Genomic DNA, 24,823 nt, shown 5'->3' on the forward strand with positions numbered 1-24,823 from the left:
CTGATGGTGAGCACACAACAATAGCTTATACTCTGAGTAGAAACGTCATGGGGAGCTGTGTACACACACACACACGGAAACACGCACACACACACACACAAATGCATGCATGTACACACACACACACACACACACACACACACACACACACACACACACACACACACACACACACAAACACACAAACAGGTGTGCTGTCCTCATGGACCATTCATCATCAGCTATAGCACTGAAGATTTCAGCACACAAAGAGAATTGTCACCAGAACAGAAACTTACAGATGTTCAGCACACAACAGTAGGCCTCATATTACTCAGTCTAATTCTAGGGCTGTTGTAACACCATACAACCATTTGTTTGTTGCAGTAAAAGCCCTTGATAGGCACTGTTGCAAACCCAGGCAATCTGCCCTGTTGACAGACAGGAGTGTTTGGACTTCATAAAGGGCTAAATCTGATAGTTCTGTATCAAAAGTGCTTGTTGTATAAGTCTTAACTATGTCTAAAATACTCAGAAAAATATATTAATTTACTTTATTAAAGCTTCCATCGTCTCCAACATCCTCATGCGTACACTTGCAGCTTGATTTGCTGAATAATTAAACATGCATTCTGCAGCTATTATTGATTGTCCCAACATTTACACAGACAGATCGACTTTCTTTTTTTCTGCAATAAAATCTTTATTTCAGCCCAGAGCCCTGTGGAAATCTACAGGATGCAAATGCCTGCCAGGTTATCAGGCATCAGATCCAGGAACAATCTCCACTACTAACTCACTTATCTAAAGATCACATTGCAGCCAGAGGGTTACTCCAAGTCTGTCCTGCTGTTGTGGGCTTTTGGGTGACCTCCTCTTATGGAATGTTACTAATAAAGGACACATCATCAGCCTGAGAAAGTCTACAGTCCATTTCCTTCCCCTCCTGCGCTTATGGAAGTAAACGGGCTAAAAGTGGAAGGTAAATCTTTTGAATCTTCACTGCAGTGAAAGTAAGTTTGCATGAACTGCTGGCTTCTGGCTAGACAGAAACGCGAGTGTGGGTAGCCCCTAAGTCATGAAGTGGAAAGTAAGTGGTGGTAGCATCTGACGCAGAGAAGAGGCAGAGTACTGCACAGAGCTAGAGTGCCTGGCTTGGTTTTAGAGAGGAGATGAGGTAAGCTGCAGAGCTGGGACTTGAACCAAGCAGCAAACCTGACTACATGTGATGGCACTTACCTAGGGAGGCCCTATGGGAGAAGATGTGTGTGAGAGAGAGAGAGAGAGAGAGAGAGAGAGAGAGAGAGAGAGAGAGAGAGAAAAAGGAATGTTTTTCTTTTTCTCTGTCACTCAACTCTCCTTCTCTCATCCCTACTCTGTCTCTCTCTCTCACTCACTGTGTGTGTTTGGTCTCTCTTTCTTCTTCTCTCCTTTGCTGTGTAGCAGGCAGTACATGTGAGTGCAGAACACTAAGGGGACTGGCTCTGTGAGGACTGTGTCTCAGGCGTCTGTGTTTTGTGAGCTGGTAACGTGGAGGGCGCTCTGTCCACCCGCATGTCACCTGCGCACCCCAGCGTCTCTCTGCCCCTAGTCTCAGTGCTCTCCTGAACAGGTGTTCACGTCACGCTGTTCCTATCAGTCACAACCTTTCTGAATCACCATTATTAGTAGCTCCTTCCTCCATCATATACAAGCTCAAAGGATACTCTAGCAGACACACACACAGGCAATGTGACCCTGAGATCAGAACAGTAATGAATTAACCTCTTTCAGGGTTAATTTGTGTCCCACTGGTCTTAAATGAAGCACAGTATGTTCTGATTCAACATTGGAGATCTTCTATGTATCCATGTGCATCTATGTTATATGCAATACAGGATAAAAAACTGTCAATAGTACAACATAGACAAATATCTTTGAACAAGTAAGCCATTTGAACTTTTCTATATAGCAGAGTCCCCGGTGCTGGATTAACACCTACCATTTTCTTTAACAGCTGAATTTATATAACCACTGCTGGTGTGAAGTTGGGGTTATGTGTACATAACGCATGTGTATAGTAAAGTGATATAACAGGAGTGTGGTGCTACATAAGGGATTTGAGTGATGTGTGTTATAAAACTCGGCATTGCCCAGGTCATGGGGAAGGCTCTGGGTGCTGAGTAAATCTAAATTTCATACCCTTTCCAGCTGTTAAATTTTAAGAACACAGTGCTCTCTCACTTTTTGTTTGGAATTTCAAGACATTACAGATACTACAAGCACACAAACAAACATGTATTTAAAATGTGCATTGGAAGAGGTACATTTTCATATGGGCTTTCATGTGGGTCATATGGGTCAGTGTCTGCACAGAATGTACATTTGGTAGAGCATTTTAGCTTCACTGTTTTCTGCAGGAACACTGTAAGGTTGCATGCATACTGCTATCTATAGACCAAGTAGATAATTGCATAATGTCTCCACAATACTGGTTACAGTAATTCAAATCCTTTTTGCTGAAATAAGTATCAGTTTTCTAATCAAATGCAATGGTTATGAAGCCCAACAATGGTGCTTATTCAAGGGTATGGTCCCCCACCTGATTGGTAGAAGCTGTTTTAGAGAAGAACATAAAGTGAAGTCAAATTTAATGCTTTTTACAACAGATGTTGTCAGAAAGCCCCCAGTGAGCAACCCAAAGGTGACAGTGGCAAGGAAAAACTCCCTAGAGCATGAAGAAGAAACCTGGAGAGGAACCAAGACTAAAAGGGTGGGGGGGGGCATCCTCCTCTGGCCGACAACGGCCACCACAATAGTAACAATATAGACAATAAGGAGCAGAATAAATAGTGAAAGAGAAAAATAAATAATAATAAAATGAAAAAAAAGAAAGAAATTAATGTCTTGTCCAGATTTCTAGAAGTCCTAGTGTTGTCTCGATGGTGTGTGCGTGTCTGAAACCCATTCCACACAAGAATGTCCATCAAGGGAAATGGAGAAATAGTTGGCTGGATCGTGGGCTACAGCAGGGGACATCATAAGGTGGTAGGAGTAGCCATGGCGGATGAGGCAGGTTGAGGCTCAGTAATATCATGACATCAAGGGAAGGAAATAGATTATTAGGCATGTCTAGGTAGGAGGGTGTTTAAATAAGGAAACTATAATGTGCAAACATGGACTCTGGCAGATCTAGCTATGGCAAGCATAGCTAATAGAATGGAGCCAGACGGAACACAGGCATGAGGGCGCCCTGGAACATCTGATAGTGTTTTAACATCGCTCTTTACCATAACTCTTAATACCCATGGACCCCCAGATCTACACCTTTACCAAAAATGGTAAGTAGTTAATAAAATGCCTGATTGTGTGTTTTCAGCCTAGCCTTACATTTTGAGATGTCTGAGTCTCGAACATTTACAGGAAGGTTATTCCATAGTGTGGGAGCTTAATAGGTAAAGATTCTGCCCCCTGTGGTAGATTTTCTTATTCTTGGTACTAGCAGACATGGTGGGTCGTAATGCACTAGAAGTTCTCTAAAGATAGTGGCATTTATTTTTCAGATGTATTGCCATTTAATTAGCCAGTTTCTTTGCAGCATGAAATGACACAATCACTACACAGAAGCATGAAAAAAAAAAACATAGAAACATATAGCATATACATATAACATTATAAGAAATCAAGAAATACAAATACATCTCCAGCAGTTATCAGTGCATATACACTATAAAATCTATAACATTTCTGAGAGTATTTGACAATGATAACTATATAAAATTCGGCAATTAGAATTCAAAGATCAAATAATGGGACCTCTTGCTCCCAACAAAAGTATTGTACAAGCTAAAATTGTTGTTGAGAACCTGTCATGCAAGATGCACGTAAACATTTTCTGATGCCATATTTGCAGATTACATGGCACTGTTTTCTTATCTTTGATGCAAACAGACCAAAATGAATTTGTGGAAATCTAAAAAATGTTTGTTTCTGGATAATCACCTTTGACCATTTCATCTGAGGACACATGGTTTTTAACAAAACAGTGTCAGATAATCTTCATTTAATACATTTAGTCAAAAGATCATGTAGATAACAGCATATAGATGTTGCGCAGCAGAAGCCTTGGTGTTGTAATGTAATGTTTAGAATAATTCTAACTGGACACCAGTAAAGTTCATTCTGTATTGTGGTTTTTCAAGTGCAGTATTATTTGTTCTTTTTTCTCTCCTTTTCTCCTGTTTTGTGTTCTTCCCCTCTGACCTTTCTTGGTGAAATAGTACTTGAAGTATTTTACTATCAATGAAAACTTCAGGGCCTTTAAAGCCTGCCATCGACTTGCAGCATCTGTCAGTGCTAGTGGCAAAAATCTGCAACATGGCATAGTGCAAGACAAACAGAACCTGTGTCTCCAGATGTCAGATGGCCGGGGACGTTAGAGCTGCCTTGTGTGTCTCCAAACGTCAGACAGCCTGGGACTATTGAGCTGGCTTGTGTAGAGATGCCCTCTGAAACCGTACTTACGCATGTACCAATTTACACTTGTACACTTACACATGTACCAGCAAGAGAGCACCTATTATCCAACATGAGGGAAAATGAATAAAACATCACCAGCTGAAATGAGGAAACGATAGGGCTATTTAGAATGGACGTCCTGTAGAGTTCATTACAGTTGGGCTTAATCTATGTTAATGTCAGGAGACAAAGGTCCTTCATATATACTCAGTGATATTCTGTACCTTGCTGAAACCTGCCTGTATTGATATGATTACAATTATTGCTTGTTTTCTCTCTGCTCTAATGTAGTGTGTGTGTGTGTGTGTGTGTGTGTGTGTGTGTGTGTGTGTGTGTGTGTGTGTGTGTGTGTGTGTGTGTGTGTGACACACACACACACACAGATTAAATTAAGCACTGAATGTAAACATCTTTCACCCTGGAACCTCACATTATTTAACAACATTTATTTTCCTGCTTGCAAGTTCACATGAGGTATATAAACACAATATAGCATAATTGAACTGGTACTGCTTTTATAATACAATGATGAGAAAGAAGAAACAGGAAAAAACAGCAGTCCCACTTTGCGAAACTTTAGAACAGAGAAATGTTGCATATGTGGGGACTTGTTGAAGGTGCATCAAAAGCTTCTTGAAACCTCATTAGCAAGTCAAGCTCAAGCTGTGCATTTTATTCACTGTGCTTCAGCTGGGGTCCATGAACAAAAACCTTCAAATCTTGGCAACTGGTTCAGTTATTTAGTATAACATTAAATGTATTTGAATGCAAAGGGGTAAAAAAAACAAACAAACAAAAAAAAAAAACATCCATAATTCTGAATTTGATATCTTGTGGTCTGCCAATATTATGAGGGTGATGAGTGTGAGAGTGATTTCATTGGATCTCCAAGCAGGTAACTTTAATATTGAAGTAGTTATCCTGGGATAAAGATACTTTGCAATAAATTAGTATTATTGTCATGCATGAGTCAGTAACTGCCGCATTGTACTAGTCCAGTTTAAAGTCTACATTCTTCTGTGGAAAACTAGGAAATGTGGCATCTGCATGTTGCAACCGTCAAACATCAATAGATAAATGCATTGTGAATTCCACTACAATTGTAATAAACAGCAGAGGAGTTACGGGTAGTTTTTGATAGACAGATCAGAGACTCATGAGGTTAAAGATCATTACATTAGCTGTAAAATGGGTGTTATACATTCTGAAGTTGGTTAAGTAAAACACAACCTATAGGTTTTAGGCTAGCTATTGCTGTTTTATTCTGTATAACACTTACTAAAATGGATGCTATTGTTTAAGCTGGCCTGTTTTGGGTGAGCCCTCATAACCAGGGTGGTGTTATTTCAGGCTGCTTGCTCTATATGAACACAAGGAGTGAAACCAAGTTTGGAGGCGCTGCTTCAGCCGCCGTCACCATAATCTGCTTTAGCTCATCACCTCGGAAACGTGATGTATGAGGACCTGCTTTTGAAATGAGTTTACAAAAGAATGAGGAGTTGATTTCTCCTGGCAAGACAGATCTCCGTGCCTGGCCAGGGGAAGCAGTGTTGGAGGTTTGGGAGTGCCGTGGTAGAGGCAGTGTGTGAGCTGGGTTTAGCAGCAACTTCATGACAGAAGACAAACAAAAGGGCAGAGACAGAAAGCAGAAAATTCTCTTATGTATCCAGTTTACCTGCTACGGCCTTCAAAGAATATCATTGCTGCAAGTAGCTGTGAAACTGCATCATGAAGGTTCAGCTGGAACTTGGCCCTTATTTGATTTGTTTATTTTTTTATTTACTGCTTTTTTGAATATTAATACCATAACATGCAATCAGTCCGAGCAGGCAGCCATACAGACAAGGAGATTAGGAGGAAATTAGGAGAGAGCAAGAGAGAGAGAGAGATTTTCTAATGAGACTTCACATTCAGTTGACACTGTGAAACCATGTCATTTAAATTTGTCCTATAGTTTTCTGCACTAAAATATTACTCTGATCTTGGTTATGATTTAATTAATTGCTTCCTCTAAGGTCCAATTAGTAATTCTATTTAATTGCCATTCCATAAACGCAGTAGATATTCTTTAGATTGTAATTTCTTTTTAAAGAGATTAATAGCAAGAAGGGTTTCAAAATGTTCAGTATGTTATGAGCTTTGTGATAGTGTGGCAGCTTTGTGGACTCTGAATATGCCACAGGCATCATGTTTCTCCATCCTTCCGAATACTGCTTACAGACAAAAGGCAATGTACTGCTCTGGTCAGGGGATGGGCTTAACACCTGCGTGAATGAGTCTCCCTGATTACCGGAGTGCTCTCAAAGCAGAACTGAGGCTACGCTGCAGTTTACCGTCTTGCACACAATGCAGCAACCATGGACTTCTCCAGAGCCACACACACACACGCACGTCTATATTTTTTTTATGTCCCTCGTTTAAGTGGAGCCCTTTGCTGTCTAAGCTGTTTAAAGGCATTTGTTCTGAATTTTAGGGTCTTATCTTTTTCAATATGAGAAATGGGAGAGAAGCTCATGGAAACAATTTCATTTAGAGGCAGGTTTAACAGCAGCTTTCCTGGTAAATCTTGCTCTAAGCTTTTGGCATGCAACAAGGGCATTTCTTATGAATTACACTAAAAGCGTTATTATCTGACATTTTAAGATAATTAAATTTTGTTGAGGAGACTGGACAAATTTTCCACTTAAGTGATTCACAAATATCACTGGAATCAGGATAAATCATACCACTGGATATTCCACCTTTGAAAAAGTCTATTCAAATCTTCAAAGCAGAAACAAAATAACTGAACATTCCACAAGCTAACAAAACTGAGGTTATGTATCTTAGAGATATTTAAATAAAAACCCTATTCTTACTTGAGTGAGATACTTCAGTACTCTTAATCAGTGTTCACACTTATCTCACAAACCAGTATTTTTTTTCAAATAGAACAATTTCTTATTTTGGAAACTTTGATATCCTAAGGCCTTATTTCACCACTACACCCCATAGCGTGACACGTGGCATACCTGCACATATATATAAGAAGAAAAAGCCCTTTACTTAAGGGCACTGTTTAGAAGGCTACATGACACCCGTAAACCCTTCATGACACAAGCATGCATACATATTTAGAAAGCCTTAATTCAACTAGCATGTTATGTTTCACACACATAACAAAATTTGAACTTTGTTTTTTTGCTTCACAAACTAAAATAGGTGGACCTTATAGTATATTTTATGCTGAATTCAAATATATTTTCACAAATCTACATTGGTGTATAATGCTGGTCTCTTTAATTAATTCATGTAACTCATTAATTCATGTAACACCACATGAACTTCAGTTGAAGGCCTGTGTTGTGTTTATGACACAACATTGTTTAAGGCTAAATTGCTGATTGCATTGAATTTTGTTAAACTCAAAATTGCAAGAGAAAGTAAGGTCCTATTTCTTTTCTGAATTGACATGAACCCAAAGCAGATATGGTTGGGTCAGTATTTTGCCAATAGCAAGATATGGAACTATCTATAAATAGCTATCTTATTATGCAATGTGTTATAACTACATGAGAGTTTTTTATATTCGCTAGACATTTGGCATATAAATTTGACAAGCGTCATGAGGCAGTGGTAGCTCAGTGTTTAAGGTTCTTGATTAGTAGTTGGAAGCTTGCTGGATCAAGCCCCACCACTACCTGGCTGTAACTGTTGGGCCCCTGAGCAAGGCCCTTAACTATAATTTGTGTTTAGTAAGAATTGTAGTTGCAATGGATAAAACTGTTGGTTCTAAATGTAATTACTTTCTGATTGCCATTATTTGTGGGACTAGTCCAGTGCTGTCGAAGAAGGTAATGTTGCCTTTGCCTCTGGTCCATTGTTGCAGTTTCCTATGTGCTCCTTGTTTTGTTTTCATTTGAAGTCAACTGCATTCTTTTTGTTTTGGTTCTGTGCTCTGCCCTTAGCCAAGTCTACCACATTGTCAGCTTTCTTACCCCTTCTTTACCAACTAACAAAAATATGTCCTGTGGCTGTCCTCTGAATGTTTTGTTGTAGGGTCGCCAATGTTATTGAGGAAGTTATTATAGGATGTTTGTGGAATGTCCTGGCAATATCAGGGGACTTTGCAGGGACGTTTCTGGAAAGTCCTTTAAATGGCATGTATGTTTTTATGTAGCCATTAACCTATTTTTTTTTTTTTTAAATTAGGCTACCCTATTGTACTATTTATTGTGAATTTTTATTATTAAGTGCCATCAATTTGATTACATCTTTTGGCTACCTTACAGATTTTTCTCTAGAACATCTTGCTTTCTGTTTGGGACTACAGACTTCTTCATGGCTTCTTCATGAGTCCTCTGATCAAATCCTCCTTCTGTTGTTTCAACTATTACTAGTGTAACTGTCTTTTCCATTGAATTGAATTCTCTTATATGTTCAAATAATGTAGTATATCCTGTTTTATTACACACTTTACACACTATTACATAAATAACAGAAACACGTAGCATTAACAAGTAAATGTTACAAATGCTTTAATTAGATAAAACATTTAAACAAAAAGAACATTTTAATCAGTTATTTATAGGGCACTGTAATCACACTTTCAAGCTTTCAGCTCTCTATGCGCATATTCCTCAGGCATCAATTTGTTAATATTATTATTATTATTATTATTATTATTAATATTGATAATAATTAATTAACTAATTAATTAATTAATATATTACGTTATTATTATTTTTTTTACATTTTTGCATGGCCTCTGGTGATAGGGGTCTATTTTATAGTTAACTGGTGGCTAGAATAGCTATTTACCTAACCTAGCATAGCTAATGTTACTTTGGTATTCTTCACTTAAAGTTATAGGTCATATGGCTAGGTAAACTAATTAATGGTACATTTTTTATTTTTACAAGATTTATCCATATTTATCCAACTTATTTTACATTTTATGAATGCTAAATTATAGATGAAAACGGATACAGTTTCTCCTGCTGTTTTAATGGATGCTATTCATGTCATCAGCAGCTTATGCAATTTTTCTTCTTCAGGTGGGCTGCACTTTATCACCTTCCACTTTTCATTATAGTAAATGTATAGTGTTTTCACATAGTTTGATATCCAAGTTTAAATGTAGATCTATGCAATGATTTCCTTTTACATGGATCCAGTGAGGTATGTCACTGAAGGGAACTCATAATTTCTCAATGTGAAGGTAACCCACTCATATGTGGGATTAAAGAATTTTGAAAAAATTAAAGCATTTCTTCATTTAACCTGCTGTTTACCTTTGTAACAGGCCTGTGCCATCTCTAAAGATGTCATCAACATCTTAAACCCTGGTGCAGGTTTGTTAGGAAGTAGAAGTAAGGCCAACAAAGGTGTAGGGAGCACTGAGCATGCCTCAGAGCTCCGGAGAGGGAAACAGTCCTTGTAGAAGGCTAATGAGGAACCTGTGGGTTTAAAGCTGAAGACAATGATAGACAAGCATGTGCAATGAGCGGGGGGGGTGATTGGGATGTGTGATTAGGGTGCTGGTTGGGGCGTGGCAAGTCAGTTACTCTTAACAGTGAAATTCTTATTCTACATTCCTTCTCTTACTTCTACGAAAATAATGAATATAAAATATACAGATGTAAAGAAGTAAAGAATAAAAATAAGTATGTTATGTACACATGAGGTAGGCTATATTAAGCATGTGCAATAAGATACTGAAGATTGTATTTCTAAATGTAAGGTACTTGTTGAAATGTAGTGGCTGAATAAGAGCAGTAGACTTTTAAATGTTCTTATGCAAAAATCCAGAACAGTATGTCATGTGTATATTGTGTAAATTACAGTCCAGAGTTCAGCAGCAACAAAAGTGTGTGTGCACTGGAGCCCATCACACAGTTGGACGGTTCTTGTGTTGGTGGTGGTCATTCACAGGTCTGATGGTCTGTCCATAATAGCTGTTCCTGAGTCTAGTGGTTCTAAATTTCATGATCCTGTTGTGTCCCCCTGATGGTAGGAGTATAAAGAGATTGTGTTGATTTGTATGCTCTTCTGATGACCCCAGTTTGGTAAATGTACTCCAGTAATGAGAAAGCAGCTCCTGGGATGGTCTTTACTACCTTCTGGAGAGCCTTTAGGTTCTGTACAGAACAATTCCCTAACCAGCTGGTGAGAATGTTCTCTTACCTCTGTAAAAGTTAAGAATTTCAGCTGGCATGCCAAATTTCTTCTGACTTCTCAGGAAGTACAAACCTTGCTGTGTCTTTTTTACCAGGTAAGATTCTCACTGTGAATACAGAGGAATTTGAAGGTGTTCCCCCTCTTTGCCTCTGCCACACCTATGTGTAGTGGTGTGTGCTGCTCCCTCCTCCTTGGATCAATCATTTCTTTAGTCTTGTATTTAAGGAAAGATTGTTGTCTTTGCACCATGCCAGCAGATCTGCCACCTCCCTTCTATATGCTGTCTGATCACATCCAGTGATCAGTCCAATAACTAGTATCATCAGCACACAGATGAAGAGAGTGTACAGCATGGGACGCACTTCACAACCCAGGGAAGTTTCCACATTTATGGTTTGTTTGCTGAATATATGGTTGCTGATTATGTCAGACTGAGGTCTTCCTGTTAAAGTTCAGCTTCTTATGCTTATTGGTCAGTTTAGATGCTAAACTTGGTATATTATTGGTGCATATGCATCCTGCACATTGACTATATGGGCTAAAATACAATGGTGCTGGTTGCAGGAGGACCAGAAACATCTGCCAACAAATGGAACTCAGTTAAGGGATAGAGAAAATATACATAATAATATCAACACAGTATCATGCCATTGCATGATGATTCATAAAAAAACTTTATTGACAGCCAAATGGAACTAATTTAATCTATTTAAGCCAACTGGCAATTTAAGCCAACTGGCAACTGGCAAATTTAGATTCTATAGTTTATTCTCTCTTTAAAGAAAGGTTATGCAGGTTTAGATTTTTAACATTCACACATGATAAATTACAATTGTGCAAATATTTTTTTAGACACTTCACTTAATTTATATACTGAGAATTTGCAAGTTTACAGTTACAGATTATAGCCAGTTTGTGTTACAGTAAAATAAAAACTGTGTCAACTTCAGTATCTGTTACATGGCATGGCAGTGTTTAATGTCATTGTTACAACTGTACAGGAAACACTACATTTTTGTCCAATTTTGCTAGCAGCCTCACTTGGCAAGCTGTGTGATATCACTGACATTGTCACCTACCAACCCCCCCCCCCCCCCAAAAAAAAATGCTGAGTCTGTTATCATAATGTGTCATGTCATTTCTCACCACTCAGTGTTATGACACATCCTGATGTCAACAGTTGTTATTGCAACTTGACATCAATGTTGACAAACAGCTTTTATGACAGCTGACACTTGTTGGAATAAGCATTGATGTTTATGTATGTTTGTCATGAAGGGCTTATAGGTGACTTTTTGCCTTCTAAACAGTACCTTTCAGAAAAGTGTTACCTGAATGTACTTACTGCTGCTTCTTGTTCTTCTTCTAATTATTCCTTATAAAATTCTGAAGGTTAAAATCAATAAACTACTCATTTGCTCATCATCCAATACAACACATTGATTCTTATACACTCTGTATTTTTAAGGTAGCCTCTGCAAACTGCAAACAAAGATACATCTCCAAACCCAAAATACATAACTGCCACTCATACTGCTAGCATTCATCCTTCTAACCCTGCATTCCTTTCTGTCATGCTTCAATCCACAGTAATAGGAAGCCATTACTTTGAGGGCTCCTTGAATTTTCAGAGTAGTCAGTAAACTGACAAGAGGGATTTAGCTCCTGACCAATGCACAAAACTACAATTTTTAGATGATTATAGAGCCATCTGACCTTGCTTTTCCTTCTGTCATTCCTATATTACCTCATATTAACCAATTACTTTTGCTGCTCATTGGAATTTTGAGATGTAATCACCAAAACAAGTAGTAAGATTCCACTGTTGGCCCAGAGAACATTACGGAGATGGAGCATATCTAACCATCCTATTCTTTTTTCATACTGCCATAATTCCATAGAAATCCATTCTTTTTCATGCTGATAAAATTTCCCAGATAGGGACAGGAAGCTTTGTAGAAAGAGTTAGCTATTGACCAAAACCATATCATCCTGTAGAAACCATCCAACTTCACGACTCTGAATTTCAAAAATACAACTACCCAATTACCAAAGTGGTATGAAAGATCCAGGTGTTGAACCCAAACCCAACTGTAAGTTGCTTTACAAATGTTACTTTCTAGGTTACATACCATTTTAGTCACATTATATTTCAGATATGACTCTGATTTGTAGGTATGTAAATGTAAATAAAGACAATTCCTCTGCACCTATAGGTGCAGTTTGTAGTGTGAAGCCAGTGTTTCAATGGCATCTGAACAGATGATACTATTCTCTCTTTCAAAACAAGCAAATATATTGATCAGTTTTCTTCAAAGTAGTGAAGCTGCTGATGGGTTTATCAGTCTTTCATGTCTGTGGAAGTTGTTTTGTTGATAGACAAATCAACTTGCAACAATTTATAAAAAGCAGAGACAATCAAATCATTATATTGCTCTATACTTTGTTTATTACATGCTTAGGTAAGAGTACCAACTGAACATTTTGATATGATTGCTGATGCACTCAAGGCAAAGTGACTCCGAGGGGAATATCATTAAGGTGCTCGCTTTAATCAGTGAGTGTGGAAAACCACTTCCACATGATGTTCATTTGATGGACGAGCTGTTATGACTCAGGGGACCCGCAGAATCCTGCGAAATGGTAGGGCACAAAGGCGATTACTGATTATCCACTTGTCAGGCCCATGCACACCATTTGCCTGTAATGAGACCAGTGGCACTGGAGACAGCTACTCACTGTGAGAATGTCACACTAGTAGAGCACTGACTGTGATCTCTCATTATATACATAACTCAGACATAGAGCCTGAAGTTGAATTACATTTCAAAATGAAGGCAGGGAAAAGACAGGCTAAGAGAGAGCTGTGGTCTGTGGCCAAGTGCTGTTGGAGATTTAGCTGTAAGCTTTTGCCATATTGGAAACTTTGTTTCCTGTAGCAGACTCTGTGTGTGTGTGTGTGTGTGTGTGTGTGTGTGTGTGTGTGTGTGTGTGTGTGTGTGTGTGTGTGTGTGTGTGTGTGGTGGCGGTGGAGTCCTCTGCCTCATTCTCTCTGTGACCTCCACACTGACTCTGTGCCCTGCATGCGACAACACATCAGGATATTGGCTCAAGTCGGTCTAATCAGAAATTCATGGCTTTAAAGTGAAGTGAACTTTTTCACAGCTACACAGAACAGATTCATTTCAAAATTTGAATGAAACAGAGACTATCTTAAAAAGGAATGCGTATGCATATCAATATGCATACATGTTTTTTAAATAAGGCTCATATAACACTTGAACAAAAGGCAAAAATTATATATTTATTTGTTATTTATTTGTTCTTTTTATATAATGAAACCATTTTTTTCTGTTCATGCTGTATTCGAAGGGCAGCTTGGTAGTGGCTTGGTAGTTATCATGTTTGCCTCTCAGCACTAGGGTCCTGGGTTCAAGTCCTTATCGGGGTAAAGTTTTCACATTCCCTATGGGTTTCCTCTGGGCTCTCTTGTATCCTGACACAGTTCAAAAACATGGAGGTTAGGTCAACTGGCTATCCTAATAAATTGTGCTGGTGTGTATAAGCCCAGTGATGACCACCCTAATAAAGTCATACTGTGACAGAGCCCACCACCAAGGGTGCGACTCCGGGTCCACCAGCCTATCGGGCTGCGGCCCTGAGACCAACGGCAAACGGCGATGTAAAAGGGCCAGATAACCTGCCGCAGGACAGTGGGGGGAAGGACAGTGATCAGGACAACGACAGACACAGGGATGCACACACTAACAGGGACGGGCACAGACACATAAGGGGACAAAGTGACCGGTACATTCAGCGTAACAGGTACGGTGACGGGGACAGACACATGAACAACACCCCACATATTAAATAGTCCGGGGAAGGGAGAAGGCACCCCAGCCAGTCCACCAGTCATCGGTTGGTTCCAAGACTGACTAGCTTGGGGGGGACTGTCCTTCGGCGGCTGTCCAGATTTTGGTGCATGTGCGTCGGGAAGTGCACTAGCTGTGTCGTCTGATTCCGGTGCAGGCACTGGTGTCGCTGCCTTTTGCCTTCGCGAGGCTTCGGTGTAGGCGCATGCACTCTGCTGCCTTTCGCCTTAGGGAGAGGAGTGTCCTCCTCTGATGATGCCTCCCTGCTAGCCACCCTGGGCAGCTTGCATGCTCCGGGGCAGTGTGCTCTGGGCGGAGCCTTAGGCGACGCCTTGGGTACTGAGGGCTCATCTTTCCCGGACGTTTTAGCATTGCTGTGGGAGGGAAGATTCCTATGAGGGTCCTCTTCCACCTCCATTTGAATGTTCCCCTCTCGATGGGACCCCATGTCTGACTGCAGAATAACGTCGCTACACTCCCCTTTCTCTCCATAACCAGCGTAGCCTGAAATGTCTTCCAGGTAGGGGCCGTAGAACCCAGTGGAGTCCACTTCCGAGTGCCGGTTCTCATAATCCGGCTGGTCTCCATAGGACTCAGCAGAGTTCGACCCCAGACCATATACAGGGCCCCCGCAAAATCGTCCAGCGGGTTCCTCCCTTGTCAAAGATCCATGAAGCAAGGCCAGTATGAGTGAAGTTCTCGCCGCGGGATAGTCGAAGTCCATGGAATCCGACTCCGAGGACTGGAAATCGTTATACCAGTCCTCTGCTTCTGCCACTGGACCACGCTCACCTCTTGTGGGTGTCAGGAGGGTGCCCAAGAGCACGGGGGGCTTCCCTGTGCAGGCTATGGAAGGGCGTTTACTTCCCTTCTTTCCCTTTCTTTTGCCTTTCCCAGGCATGCTTGGTCGGTCGGTGTTTCTGTGACGCTCGGAGGCTTATGCAGGATGCGGGGATGAAACACATTGAAACAGACATTTATTAACATAGAACACCTAGACGTAGGACACATGCTATGTTTCAAACACCGACAACTCAACAATAAGACATGAGACTTATATACGCATGACAATTACACACAACAAGCATCAGGTGAACAACATGAGAGGGCGTGACAATACAGACACACACACCTACACATGGAGACTTTGAGGTGGTAGGGCCCGTACCGTGACAAAATGGTGTTCTGTCCTGGGTGTTGTCCTCTATCCCTGATTCTGCCCTCCCTTATAGATGCTATAATTTAATTCATATTTAATAATATTTATATTACTACTATGGTTACTATTTGTAACATCTTAACACTAAAAATGTGTATGACTGGAAGTTTTAAAGAACACATGTTTGTTCAATATTTGTTCTTGATATATGAGAGCAATATACATTTCATTTTTCCACAGGGATGAATTGTTGGAAGACAATTCTTCTCGAGGAACAAGCTCTTTATTGTAAACCGCAAAACCAAGTCTTTAAATACACTTGCATACTGCAAACAAACAGAAAAGACCAAAGCTCCAACAGGAAAAATTGAGGGTAACAAAGACATGCACACAACAAAGACCGTACACACATGCCTAATGCACTAACTTGACTAAAAACATACGACTGGACTAAACTAATGTGTGTGCACAAATCAACATTTCTAACAATGCACTGAATTTTTGGGATTGCAAGCACCTCCGCTCTCTCAGCTGACACACTCATAGATCCAGGGCGGATGCCACAATATATTTAACACATTACTTGCAATTTTCTGAAAGCAGAAGTTTGTTTGGCAGAAGCTTTTAAGGAAGTGTGTGTCTGGCTGATGAGACATGACAGCATCTGACATTTTGAATGAGATTGCCTTCAGGTGGCGGACACATCATCCGCGTCGCGGCAAGAGACAGATCTATAGCAGAGTAAGCGTTAGTAACGTTAGCACGCACTCACTTCTCATGCCACCTTCTGTCAGAAGCAAGGAGATATAGCTCCGTCATTTACGCGTTGTTCCCTCTGAGCTCTTAGCTTTCTCATTTCCCCTTTCCTTACTTTCGGACCGCAGAATTAGAGCGCGACACAGTGCGCCACTATTACTTCGCTCTGCGCCTCAAGGACGTTCTTAATGTCTACGTCTGCACATGAAACGCGCCACAGCGCCTGTACAATTGTGTCAGCGCTGCGCTTGTTTTGCGGTAGGGGTCCAATCTATTTCCGTGCATTTGGATGTTTTGTTTTTTTTCACCGAGAATTGGGAAAACAGTAAACGCAATGCTAAATCACAATGCATATTGATCCACGGTGAAGTGGAAAAAAGAGAAACGCATTCAAAAAAGAATATTTTTATTTTGTGCAGACTTTTATTGGGGCGAGTCCGAATAGTTCGCCACGTTTGGCTGTCTCGTTAATGAGACGTACCAAGAGGACAGCGCTTGTGAGCAGAGCGGCAGAGCTGGCACCGTTTTGCCTGGGGGCCAGTTCCCACAATGCGTACATATTTACCAAGCGGAAAAATTCTTCCGCTGTTCTATTCGATAAGGCCAAATGTGTGTTGCTGGCTGCCAGCCCAAACGGCTGAAGAAAAAAACAGCATTGGAGAGAACAAAAACAGAGAGCAAAAGAGGCCCCCGGGTTATGCTTGCTGTTCTAAGGTTAATACGTGTTTGTCAGTATGACAAAAATTATTTTTGTCAGTGTTATTTCTTTCAGGTAAATGAAACGTACCGATGCTTTAATGGTTTTTCATGGGTACGCTCACTGAAGCTGACTGAAGCTCCCTTTGCGTTCTGATCATGAAAGCTAAAGACTGTTTGTATTATGGACACGGATTATGTTTCTCGACGCAGAGATAGCATTATTATTAGTAGTAGTAGTAGTGTCACGGTTGGCCGGTCTACCACCGAGAAGAACACGCCACGTCAGACGGGGGCCGTAGCGTTTGTCTACCCCATTCTCAATCACCTGAGTACTGATTGGAGAGACCTGCTCCTCATCATCGTGTCTACCTATTTATGCACCCGCAGGTGCCGAGGAATAACGCTGGGCGTTAGTGGCCAAAGAGACGATGGAGATCCCTCGGTGCATCACACCTCGACCTTCTTAGCATCCCAGGAGATTATTTTACCGCTTAGCGTGATTGTTATGGAAAATAAAGAGCACGTTAGCTCAACTTCGCCTCAGGCTTCTTCTGTGCCGCCAGCGTCACAAGTGGTAGTAGTAGTAGAATCATTGTTTTTGTTGTCAAGATCAATATCTTATTGTAATATATGCAGGGAATCTATAGTTTCCCCGTACAATGAAATTCTTAGCACTTCCTATCGCCCTTTAGTACTACAATGCTATAAAAACTATAACTAGACATATTCAGGTTGGGTAAAAAAAAAAAAAAAAAAAAAAAAAAAAAAAAATTAACAGTAAAGATTAAAAAAAGTAATGACTAAAGACTTTAGTGCTTTTGTACATTTATTACTTTCTATGGTACTGACTATTTAGTTGTACACGTTGATGCAAAAGCATCTTGAAGTGTAGCGTATAGGTCATGAACACTCAAATAGTTGCATGTGTATGGGATGGTGGTTGTTCTTGAGGCCTTCAATTACAGTGTAAATTAAAAGCAGTATGATAGTTGCATTTATATGGAGGAGCTGTTGTGAGGTTATAGTGCCCTGTACATTACTAGACATTTGGCTGTGTCAGATGATGAATGAGGATGAAAGATGGTGAATATTTTGATAGATGATGAAAATTTTGAAGGTGCTTAACTTCTCTTCCTCTGTCTCACCTATAAATAGTGGTGTGTGCTGCTCTGCCCTCTTTCAGTGATTCATAATCATCTACTGTGGGGTATTTTTTTTATTTTTTTGATATCTAGAGATAAATTGTTGACTTGGCACTGTGCCATAAGAATCACCTCTCCTGTAAGGTTGTCTGATTGCTTCTAGTGATCAGTCACATGATGGCAGTATCATCAGCAAATTTGATTACAGTTGTGTTTTATTGGTGGCAACATGTTCACAGGTGAAGAGGGTGTAGCTACCGTATAACACATAGTGGACATAGCAAACCATCTTTGTGGATCCCTGAATTTATAATCTGTGTGCTAGTGATAAAGTTCTGAATCCTAAAAGGTCAAGGTCTGTCTGTCAGAAAATCCAGCATGAAGTTGCAGAGGGTATGTGTGCGTAGCTTTTCGAGAGGGTGGGTGAGATTCCATGGATGTATAATTTTTTGAGAGGGTGGGTGTTGGACCAAGGGTATGCAACTTTTAATTATATTAGACCAAGGGGATTCTGCTTTTTTGTTCTGTTGTTCTGTTGCTTTTACTATGGTTGAGGATGTTCAGCTATGAACGGTGAACTCTGAAACTTTACTTTCCATACTTTTCCTTTATACAGTCATAGTTATCATCCATTTAATTAAATTGTGTGGAGAGAGAAAGAAGGTGGAAAGGACTGTGTGTATGTGTGTGTGTGTGTGGAGGGGGGGTTGGTAGAGGTGTCTGTGGAGTAAATCTCAGTAAATCTCAGCTCATCCTATACATATGTAATCATCAATGGAGCTGCTTTGAAGGCCTTCATGTGCATTAAAGTGATGTTAACACATTTGGTGTTAGCTCGTGGCTTCTGGCTAACACTAAATGCATTAACACTGAAAAGAAATCTGCAGCACTATCTGTGTATTGTTCTTAATTAACTTAACTGGAGGCAAGAAGCTAGCCAGCTTCATTATTCTCTCTATATATATCTTTCTTCTTCCCTCTCTCCATCTCTCTTTCTCTTTCTCACTTTATCTCTGTAAGATCTGTTTCTCTATCTCTTTATGATTTGTTTTTCTCCTGTAATATTATCTTACTTAACAACACCCACAACATTTAGGAATATTAATATTTGTTAAATAGGATAAGTTCTTTTTTATTACATTATCTGGATTTCTCATGGAGAAATGGCTTTGCTAGACAGGTAATGAAGGTCATAAACATCTGTGGACTTAGATCTAAGCTACAGTTGAATACCTGCCTTAATTTCAGGCCACTGTCACACAAAGTCTGTCTTGTATACTACAACTGCAGGGGTGATATTGTGACATCAGTGCTTGTGTTTAGTGGCTCCAAGTGTGTGTGTGTGTGTGTGTGTGTGTGTGTGTGTGTGTGGAACAGCTATAGAATAGTTGTTAGTTCTGAATAGACTGCCGCAGTGAGAGGGCCTGCTCTGAAAAGCACGAGGCAGGCGGGTGTGGGAGACGCGGTAGCAGACTTCCAGGCCTCCATGGGCCCAGGCCTTTCTGCTGGCCCGGAGGGGGTAGGAGCAAGAAAGAAAAGGAATACGGCTGCTTGCATTAGAACCACTGGATGCTTTTGATTTGTGTCCTTTCAAGCAGCAGATCTGGTCAATGTAGAGAGTGGGTGGTTTCTCGTTCTGTTTTCTTCATTAATAAGAGCATGAGGACAGAAGGATTGATTTTGCCTTGTGATCACAGAAATGATAAAAATTAACGAAGAAAAGAGGGGAAAAATAGAAAAGGAGAGAAAGAAAGGGAGAAGGAGAGGGAGAGGAAAGTGTCAGAAAGAAAAAGAGACAGAAGATTAGAGGAAGGAGAGAGCTGAACGCAAAATAAGATGTCTGGGGATGAGCTTGAGCCTTAATTAAGATGTGACAGATAGTTCTATAACATGCAAATACATTAGCACACATGTGGAAGGTGAACTTCCTGGGCATAGTTTAAGCAGCTTTGCATTCAGTCAGCAAGTGCTCGGGCCTAGTTTAGATGCTTGTCACTTTCTCCAGTATATTGAATTCTAATGGGATATTTAAATGTAAAGACTTTTTGTCTTAACTCAGGGCATGTGCAGATATTAAGTCCGACAGGCAGGGTGTGTGTGTGTGTGTGTGTGTGTGTGTGTGTGTGTGTGTGTGTGTGTGTGTGTGTGTGTGTGAAAGAGATGGGGGGTAAGCCCATATCCTGCTTGCACTAGGCTTTTTCATTTCCTGTGAATAGTGGGACTCTGTGCAGGACCCCACGTGCATTAAAATGGTCAGATCATTTCACCTGCCTGCAGTTTTGTAATCACAAGTTCTTTTTTAGCTTTGTCTTTTTTTTTCTTTACTAAGCCTGCATCTGCTTGCTGTAGCATTACTTAAAACTTAATGACGCCAGTCTCTTTGTGGAGAGCAACTCGGTGCTTCTGTAGAAGTAACATCACTTGCACACATCTATCTATCTATCTATCTATCTATCTATCTATCTATCTATCTATCTATCTATCTATGGGGACCCATAAAATACACAATAAACATATGCACCATAAATGATAACAAAATAGTAATATTTCAGTAATCAGAAATTCTATAATTAAAAATGAATTAAAATAGAAAATTAGCAATAAGGCAGATAAAACAAATAATGAATTGAAATAAATCAGGAACAACATAAACAGCTCACATCTATCAGGTTATTTAAAATGCTTGAATTCACTATCCAACAAAAATGGTTGTATTTTTGTTCTTAACTAGAAGCTATTCCACACTTGTGACACACACTAATGGCTTTATTATCCAATTCTGTGGATGAAAATGGCACAAATCAAAACCAATCACTCTGCCTCTTGCATATATATATTTTTAAGATAGCAGAGACATTTACTGCATTTGGCAGACAAACGTATTTAGAGAAACTTATATATTGATCAGGGACATTGTTTGTGCTCACTACAAATCAAAGCCAGGACTATTTGATGTTATTAGCAACATGCAGCACCTGCTCAACCAGGTGGGCTACAGGAGCACAGACATGCAGTATAAGGTGGCAACTAATTAATAAATAAAATAAAGGTTTAGAAAAAACAAAACAAAAACAAACAAAAAAACCAGCAAAACCAGTGTTGCTTCCTTCTTATATACAGAGATGTTAAACCAGTTTTATAGTAAAGCTCAGTCGTGGGTTTTTTGTTTCTCACCAGTAATAAAACAGTGTACACTCTGGTAAATAGCATGCCTAGAATAGAAGTTGTGTTCATATATGTTACCATAATCCAATACTGATAACATTGTTGCATGAACAATTTTCTTTCTACTTTCAACATTTATATATAAGAATCTTACTTTAATTCTGAGCTTTTCAGATAATTCATCAATGTATCTTCAAAGATATGTGTCTTCATCAATCCAATGTGATATTTATAGTTTGAGACCATCAATAGCTGTACCATTTAAATTATTATTTATACATCAAACTATCAACACTACATTTAGTCTAGGTTCCATTTCAATCCATTTAAATACTTTTGTAGCAAGTTAAGATTTTTCTGTAATTTTTTTAGAGCCTGTTTCATAGTAGAAGTGATAGAATATATAATCTTGCCTAAAAATGAATTCTGCAATTTTTAGTATGCTTCAATAAGATCATTGATATGTAATCTGTGATATGTAAATCAAGATACTGCTCCACACCTGAGGGCTTTCGGGAACACTAATACAATTAAGTCCGACTTATTGTTTGGATGTAAATGCACTTTCAGGATTCAGCATTCACATCTAGGAATGGAATCAGACTTTAATACAACTAAATTAAATGAATAATTAACAAAAATCGCAACACAATTGATTAGACCTTAAATGTTATAGCCATCTAAAGACAAATCAGCTTCAGATACAATTTTCTTCATCCAGGTCTCTGTAAGAACGAGAATATCAGGATCACCCTATGATATTAATAAGTTAATAAAATCCATTTTAGAGTGTAAGCTCCTGAAACGTAAATGAAAAACTTTGATTTTTAAAATCCTCAACAGATTCTACTACAGTAGGTGTACTATTAATGAGAGGTGTCTTCACAAAATTAATTTTAATCTGTGCAAGGTTTCTATGATTCACCCCACAAGGCCTCCATTAGGCGGTTGTGACTTTGCACGTGCCGTTTGATTATGTTATGTCTTGGTGCACATGTATTTGTTATGTTTTCTCACCATGCTTCCCTCAGGTGTTGTGTGTTGTGTCTCATTCACCACACCACCTGGGGGTTGTTATGTCTTTCTGTTATGCTCTTTATAAGCCCTTTTACTTTTGTGACAATTTGTTGGTCTTTGTAAATGTTATGTTGGCTTGTTTTGTTCCCGTTAGTGCACTTTTATATTCGGTTTCATTTACGTTCATTTTCATGAAACTCTTCAGTTGGAGACTTGCATTTGTTTCCTCCTTTTCCCTGCACATTCTTGGCTTGTGACAGAATGACCCGCCATTTTAGGAAGCAGTGTCTACTTTTTGTTTTCGTTTTTCTCTTTTTTTCTTTCCCCTATATGTTCGATATGCTCTTTTCTTCTCTTTTAGCAGGACTCGTGGATGTGAGGGCGGTTCTTCCCAAATCTCACTGGGGATTCGTTTCTCCGTGGAGCTCTCTGTATAGGCACAGAAGCCCCAGACCTTACCGAGGAGGCATGAATAGTCCCCCAGAGGGCTCGTTAGGGACATCGGTGTCACCCCGAACGTCAGCCAGGAGTCCTTTTCTGGCTTCCTCATGTGAGGCAGTGAGAAAGTCATGATCCAACTGAGGGAGAAGAGCCCCCATGTCTAAAGCCAGCAGGAACCTGCCCCTGAGGACTGGGGGCTAGCGTCCGGAACTACCTCAGTTCTAGGGAGGGGCGTCCTCCCTAGAATTTCTTGGGGGGCTGGTAGTCCCCTGGACCCTGCCCTCTAGGGGCCAACTGGGCTATGCCGGACCGTCATAAGGGCGGGTCAGGCTGGAGGCTGCTCAGGGGCATCATAACCAGTTGTGCCTTGTTTTCCTGTGTGACACTGCCACACTCTGTCCAGTGAGGTTGTTCCAGCTGGTGAAAGGGGTGTTGTCTCTGTCTCCAATTTACGAGGAGGGTGCAGTACACCAGAGGGGGCCCCGTCCAATGCCTGATTGATGAGGGATCCCAGGAAGGCTCTATTGACGTGGCACCTGTCTCTGTTTACTGTGCCACCCTAGCTGGTTAGGATTTCTCACTACGCCTCCCTCAGGTGATGTGTATTGTGCACCATTCTACACATCACCTGAGAGTTGTTTTGTTATGTTATTATGTTGTTCTCTTTATAAGGCCTTTTTGTTTTGTGACCATTTTTCTTTGTGAATGTTATGCCGGCTTGTTTTGTTCTCATTAGTGCAATTTTATGTTCGGTTTTGCTTTCGTTGGTTTTCATTAAACTCCTTAGTTGATGCCTGCAACAGTCATTGGACTTTGTCCTCTACCATTATAATGGTAGTGCACTGTACACAACCTGGAAGGAGAATGTTAGATGAACTAAGGTTGAACATTTCCATTATAAAAATCTTACCCAAAAATATGCTTATTAAACACCTCTAATTGACCCAAGGCAAATACCACTGTATGCATATCATTCCCAAATGTGCTTGTTTGTATCCAGAACACATGCTTCAGAAAAGCATTACCATTTAAATATATGGTGCAACAAATGTTAAAATTATTAAATTAGACAGATTATTCAGTTATATTTCAGTTTCATATGAGGATCTCTCAAACAGCTAAAAACCTAATTGTTTCATTTTCAAATAAAGTATTCTTAAATATAAATATAAAAGTAAAATGTACTACATTTTGATAAATGATAAAATCAGACCAGTTCTTGGTATACTGTACTCTACCATCTGTCTTCTTTTGACTCCACATGTAGCTCCTTGTCTCACCCTCTCTCCCTCTCCTCTCTCAAACACCCCCCCAAACACACACACACGCACGCACGCACACACACACACACACACACACACACACACACACACACACACACACACACACACACACTTTCTCTATCGCTTTTTCTCTCGATTTCACTTTCTTTTTCTTACTCCCTCACATTTTCTATCTCTGTTTAATTTTGTATGTCTGTCTAACTGTCTGTCTTTCCATCTCCCTCTCTCCACCTTTCTGCCCATTAACCCTGTATGCTGCACTGGTACAGTAACGCATGCTGATTTGGGTCTCTCTGTCTGTCTGTGCACAAGGCTGGCTGTGTTGTGGCTGTGTTGTGGCTGTGTTGTGGCTGGTTCTCAGCTGTGCATGTCAGTTCTCCAGGCTTGCAGTCTGCCACCTTGCTGATGAAAGAGGCTTAAATTAGAGTGAGGCTTTCTGGGGGTTTGAATGAAGAACAGCTGTAAGTGTGGGAGAATATTCATACTGTGTATTGCTTCAGTGTGCACTGGGACTTAAGTGCACCTCAAAAGGTGTGAATGATTTTGCAAATGTGCATTTAAAGACACATGATTAGATGCTCCACAGAAAATGGATAGTAAGTGAACTAAGCTTTTTAATTAACATAGTAATGAACATCATTATACTGCAAGCAA

General features: G+C 40.0%; 1 long non-coding RNA gene across 1 annotated transcript in view; it reads left to right on the top strand.

Annotated features, from left to right (window-relative positions):
- The window catches only part of LOC118242170, a 56,056-nt gene extending 32,176 nt beyond the window's left edge, over positions 1 to 23,880 (top strand). Inside the window, exon 3 of the long non-coding RNA XR_004776613.1 lies at positions 22,807 to 23,880. This is a non-coding gene — a long non-coding RNA (uncharacterized LOC118242170). The remainder of the gene's footprint in view (positions 1 to 22,806) is intronic.
- Positions 23,881 to 24,823: the final 943 nt, after the last annotated feature.

Source organism: Electrophorus electricus, chromosome 10 (assembly GCF_013358815.1).
Source record: "Electrophorus electricus isolate fEleEle1 chromosome 10, fEleEle1.pri, whole genome shotgun sequence".
NCBI lineage: Eukaryota > Metazoa > Chordata > Actinopteri > Gymnotiformes > Gymnotidae > Electrophorus > Electrophorus electricus.